This window comes from Octodon degus, unplaced genomic scaffold (assembly GCF_000260255.1).
Source record: "Octodon degus isolate 3935 unplaced genomic scaffold, OctDeg1.0 scaffold00047, whole genome shotgun sequence".
Classification (NCBI taxonomy): domain Eukaryota; kingdom Metazoa; phylum Chordata; class Mammalia; order Rodentia; family Octodontidae; genus Octodon; species Octodon degus.
Window position 1 is genome coordinate 15,057,753 of NW_004524623.1, and position 6,265 is coordinate 15,064,017.

Genomic DNA, 6,265 nt, shown 5'->3' on the forward strand with positions numbered 1-6,265 from the left:
AGAACTGAAAGAAATAATAAAACTAAAAGTAGAAATTCTATGCAACTCAACAATTTCCCTTTTGGGCATCTATCCGAAAGAGATAAAGATATTATATATGCATACCCGTGTTTATAGCAGCACAATTCATAACAGCTAATTTAGTTTTTTTTAAACCACCTGTGTTTATTACTAATGTTTAATCCCTTCTTATTCCAATAACTGTACAAATAAAGACCCACATGCCTGTCTGGGGTGCTCAGTAGTGAGTCCTTACAGACTAGCTCATGCAGGTTAATTCTGCAGCAATCCGGCTAGAGGCATGTGAGGAAAAGGCTCTTGGAGGCGGCTGCCCACTGTAGCTGAGAAGACAAGCCTCAGGTCAGCGCAGGTGCTTCCCCACCCTGATGTTCATTCTCTGTCCTCGGTGTCTCCTTGTACTTGCACATCTTCTCAGTCATCCAGGAGAGCAGGACAAAAGATTTCAGATCATTTAACTTCAGGTCCAGGCATCCTCTGCAGTCATCACTGGCAGAAGGGTCCTGGATGTCCTTTTGGATGAGGAGGTAGGCTGTCTTCCCCCCTGTAGCCTGCATGTGGTGACTGTCGGCCAGCCAGTGCTTGTCCTGGGGGTCAGTTGCATACTCAAAGAGGTGTGGGTGCTTGATGTAGATTCTGCCTCTACTGCTTCCCATGCTAGGGCCTGGTTGGCTCGAGGTCCCAATACAAAAGTGGTAGCTTCATTCGGCTGGGCTGGATTCCTCTTGGGGCCTTTCTGGTGAATTGGTTCATGGGACTTTGGCTTCCATGTCATGCCAGTGGCTCCCCAGTCACTTGCCAGATTGTGTCCACGAGGCTGTGCTTTCCTCTTTTTGGGACTGGGGCTTCCTTGATGAGCATGTTCATCTTCTGCCAGTCTGTCATGCTTTATCCCTGGAAGCTCGTGGGCCAATCTGGGTATTACCTTTTCTCCATCGGAGAACAGCAGGTTAGCCTGCTCTAGACAGCATGACAGGCCTCTTGGATCAGCTGCTGTGTGTCCACCTCGTCCCTCACATTGTCTCGAATGTTTATGGCTGCTTTCTGGAAGAACTTCATGTACTTGTTGAAGACAGTCTGGCTCTCTTCATTGATGCTGGGCTGCAGGACAGCTCCAAGGAGATCCACAGAGATGGAAGGATCTGCAAAGCTTGTGGTCATCTGGGAGCGGTGGCCCCTTCACTGTGCCTGCCAGTGCTTTATCATTATGTTTCATTGTGCCTTGCTGCACCTGCATCCCCCAGCCTGGGGACTCCCCCTTCTGCTCCAGCAGGACCTCTGTGGCTGGTAGACATCACCAGTAGCCCCCATGGCATCTCGGACCCAACAACCTCAACCTGATTATGCCACTGGCCGGCATAACAGCTAATTTTGGAAGTGGTCACAATATCCATCAATTAATGAATGTTCTCACACAATGGGGTACTATTCTGCTATAAAGAAAGATACATTGAAGTCATTTGTAGGAAAATGAATGCACTGTCAGACCATAATAAATGACATAAATCACAGAAGGTTAAATATCTCGTGGATTCTGTTGTATGAGAAACCTAACTCACAAACAAATGAAAGAGCAAAATAATGGATTCATAATAAATAAGGAGATAGATCTTTCATGAAAGAGAAGAGGCTAAAGAGATGGAGCAGGGTCAGGTGAGAACGGTATAAAGTATTATTGTAAATTATGTGATGTAGATGAACAAACTTCACAATGAATGTTACCATGACATACTGCAAATATGCACTAAAAAGGGAAATGGAACTAAGCATTAATATATTAAAAAAAGTAAATGGTAAAAAAGAGTTCAGTAAGCTGAAAGAAAAGGATGCTAATTAGCAACATGAAAACTTGTCTTTGCTTTGTAAAATATTTATAATTATAGTATGAAGTTTGAAGAAAAAATTGTTAAAATAACTATAGTGATAATTTAAGGGATTTATAATGTGAACAGATGTAAATTGTGGCAAATACAAAAATGAAGGTTTAAAAGTGTAAAAGAACAAAGTTAATTTGTTGTCTCAAAATAAGCTATTATAACTAGAAGATGTTTTATGTAAGCCTGAGGATAACAATAAAACAAAAACTCATGGTTGACACACAACAGAGAAAGAGAAAGCAATTCAAATATAACATTACATAAAATTCGAGAATCACAAAGAAAGATAGCAAGAGAGGAAGAAAGGACTGAAGGATCCACACATCAAAGAGACAATATTAAAGATTGCAATATATTTCTAGAATGTCACTGACTAGTCACAAATTGATTTATCTAGCTAAAGGACAGAAAGAGACTTACTGGAGAAACAAACAGGACACAATGATGAGCCGTGTGCTGGAAGTCCACTTCGGCTTTATCAGGGTGCATCTACTGAGAAAAAGCAATGGGAAGGCATATTTGAAACAAAAAGAAATGAGAGGAAAGAGGAGGCCATGGTACCACGGTAATGCCAGACCATATTGTAACTCTAAAACTGTAAAAGGGGACAAAGAAAGTCATTATATAATAAAAGAATGAATCATGAGGCTATAGCAGTTGGAGATATGTCTCCAACGTCAGGGCAGTTAAATATCTAAACCAACAAATTAGTACAGATCTTAAAATAATTTTTTCTTTATGTACTTTAGTGCAGTGTCTACAGGGTCTCACTACACAGGCTGGAGTTGCCATTATCCTTTCTGGTTTTCAGCTTCCCCAGTGCTGGGATTACAGGTGCATGCCAGCACACCCAGTCTCAGTCTTGATCTCAGTGTGCCCTGGGGGTGGGGCCGGTGCTACAGGCCGGGGATTGAACCCGCAGTCCTTGCATCTGCCTAAAGCAGGTACTTTCATCTGCTGAGGTATCTGACCTGCCAGTAAGGAGGAGAGGTTTTTTTAATTTTAAATGTACTTAGTACAGGGTCTACAGGGTCTCATTACACAGGTCTGACTTGCAGTGATCCTCCTGTTTTCAGTCTCCCCAAGTGCTGCTAAAATAATTTTGAAACAACATTCCTTTTGTTCATTAAAAAGAAATTTTGTTCTTTTATTTTTTTTTTCTTCTTTGCAAAAAAGGCCTTTTTGGAAGATGACTAATATGTGAATAGCATTTTGGCCGCTCTTTAAACATTGTGCTCCACAACATATTAAAAATTGTTAGGGGCCGGGGAGATGGCTCAGTGGAATAAGCTCTTCCCTGGCAAGTGCAAGGGCCTGAGTTCAATCCCCGGTTCCGCCAAAAAAAAAAATTGGTATTGTAGAATTTTGTCATGAAATTATGTTTTTTTTTTAAAAAGAACAGTGTTTTATATTTTTAAACTTTTACTTGTGTCACATAAAAATGAAAATTAAAAAGTAAAATATAAGTCAAATATGAGTACATCTGAAAGGATAGTTGCATTGCATTACTAGGAGGTTATCTTCAATATCCTGCTTCCAAGAGATACTTCCAAGGTAGACACATTATCTAGATAAAAACTGAATAAGAAAACACTGGACTGAAGTTATTCTTCATTCCAAATAGTCTTCTGACACAGAAGCCATTCGAGAAGGGTGCATAGACATTCCACAGTATAGAGCACACGTTAGATCACAAAACAAGATAAGATTAAAAACTTTAACAAGGTTGAAATCATATCAATAATATTTTACAACTGCTTTGCTATGAGCTTAGGAATCAATAGTAGGGAGAATTTTAGAAAATTCACAAACATTGGTAATTAAACAACATACTTGAGTAACTGAGAGGTAAAAAGAGAACTGAAAAACTTTTTTCTTGTTTTGTGGCCAGCTCAGCACCCCCTGGGGGTGGGGCTGGTGGGGCATGTGGTATGGATATCGAGCCGTGGTCCCTGAGCACTTACCTAAGCTTGCCTAAGCAGGTGCTTTAGACTGTTGAGCTATCTCACTGAACCTTTGCATTTTGAAGCAAATTAAAATAGAAAGATACCATATTAAAATCTACAGCCTGCACTGTTATAACCATTATGGAAGTCAGTAGGGAGATTTCTCAGAAAGCTAGGATTGGAGTTCCCATTCATGCCAGCTATTGTCTGCCTGGCTATTTTTCCAGAAGAACTGAAATAATCATATCACAACAGTATATATGCCCCGATGTTTATAGCAATTCAATTTGTCATAGCTAAATCTTGGAGACAACCCAAATGCTCAACAACTAAGGAATGGATATAAAATATGCAGCATTTTTAACAATGGAGTATTACTCAGCTATTAAAAAATGATAAATTTGAGGGTTTTTGTAGATAAATTGATGCCACTGGAGACTGTACTAGTAGGTGAAATAAATCAGACCTGCATGTGCAAACACTGTATTGTCTTGCCAGTGTAAGAACCTGAAAGAGTAAATAAAATCTTAAAGGTACAAGAGATACTGTGAAAGGGAAAGAATTCGTTTAATGGGGAGGAAGACCTTGAATGAGAAAATGGATAAAAGAGAGAAGGGAAAAGGATACATTTATGTATATATGCAGGATAATTTGGATAATTGCACTGTTGATCTCACCTGGTCTTTTGAAAGAGCAGTTAATGCTCAAACACATTTTTCCTTTTTAATGTCTTATAACTTTTCATTATTTATTTATTTTTTAATCAATTTTGCACATTTACATCTGGTTACCTAAACAATTAATTAGAAGATAATATCATGCAATACAGCAACCATCGTTGAATTCCTATTACTTTGTTTACTGAAATTTTGTATTAGTTCTAATTTTTTAAAAGCTATTTTGTATTCATTATAAACAAAACCAAACAAAACCCATATAGCTTGCAGGAAAAACAGCTCTGAGAGGTTATAGAGGTAAAAGGCTAGTACAAAGTCATAAGAAAGAGCTTGATAAATAGCCTAACTTCATAGCCCAAAGACGTAGAAAGGACTGAGGAACTTCAAAGTTAGTAGACGAAAGGCGATATCGTAAGGAAATGTGAAAGTACATAGGAAAGGTCAATGAGACTAAGAATTCATTTTTGAAAAGATAAAGTTGTAGGGCCCTTAGCTAGATAAAGAAACAAGAGAAGTGACTGAAAGAACTAGGGTGAGAAACCGAAGAAGTGATGTTGCAAACGATAGCACAGAAGTGCGAAGAGTAAGAAGAAACTAAGGTGAGTGATGGTGTGCTGATGTACTATACAGCCCAGAAGAAAGGGGCAGTTTTCTAGAAATTTGCACCCTACCAACACTGATAATGATTAAGAAAAAATGAACAGATAAATGTAAGGAGACTGAATTAGTAGTAAAATCAAAGAATGGTGCAGAACCTGGTGGACTCTTTGCTGAATATTATCAGAAACAAGAAATATCACCGATTTTTAAAAAAATGCATTTAGTACAGGGTCTACAGGGTCTACAGAGTCACACTACACAGATTAGATTCATAGTAATCTTCCTGTTTATGGCCTCCCAAGTGCTGGGATTACAGGCGTGCACCATGACGCCCAGTCTCAGTGGCCGTCGCAGTGAGCCCCAGGGGTGGGGCTGGCACAGCACGCGGGGGATTGAATCCCAGCTGCTGTGTTCAGCCCAAGCAGGCTCTTTAATACTCTGAGCTATCTGGCCAGCCCTACTATTACCAATTCTTTCCAAACTCTTCCAAAAAATTAAATGGAGCAAACACTCCTAAATATATTTTATGAGATCAGCATTACCTTGCTATTTAATTTGGACAAAATATTTAGAAATCTGTTATAAATAAATATCTTTGATGAACCTAAATGCAAAATTCCTCAACAAAATATTAGGAATCTGACTTGACAACACATTAAAGAGATAGTTCACCATAGTTAAGTAATATTTATCCTTTGGGTACAAGAATGATTCAACAAGCAAAAATTAATGAATGTGACACACTGTATCAACAAGAGTGACAAATATGAAACCATATGGTTGTTTAATAACTGTCAAGAAGAAATAGACAGAGACCCAGTCCTAGCCCAGGTCTGGTGAGTGTGTGGAGAGCTTCCTGCTACCCTGCGCTGGCGGGACCAATCTGAGCCCAGGCGCAGCGTGGGCAAGACCCTCTCCCATCCCCTCGGGCTGCCCCCCAACACTCCTCCGTACCTCCCCCACCCCTCCCGCCCAATAGGAATTTCTGCCGAGTTCCGGGAACCCCCAGACCCAGTCCTAGCCCAGGTCTGGTGAGTGTGTGGAGAGCTTCCTGCTACCCTGCGCCTGCGGGACCAGTCCCAGCCCAGGCGCAGCATTGGCCGGACCCAATCCCACCCCCTCGGGCTGCCCCCCACCACTCCTCCGT

General features: G+C 40.4%; 1 pseudogene; it reads right to left on the reverse strand.

Annotated features, from left to right (window-relative positions):
- Positions 1-356: 356 nt before the first annotated feature.
- Positions 357-1,329, reverse strand: LOC101586904 (annotated as a pseudogene).
- Between the last annotated feature and the right edge of the window lie 4,936 nt (positions 1,330-6,265).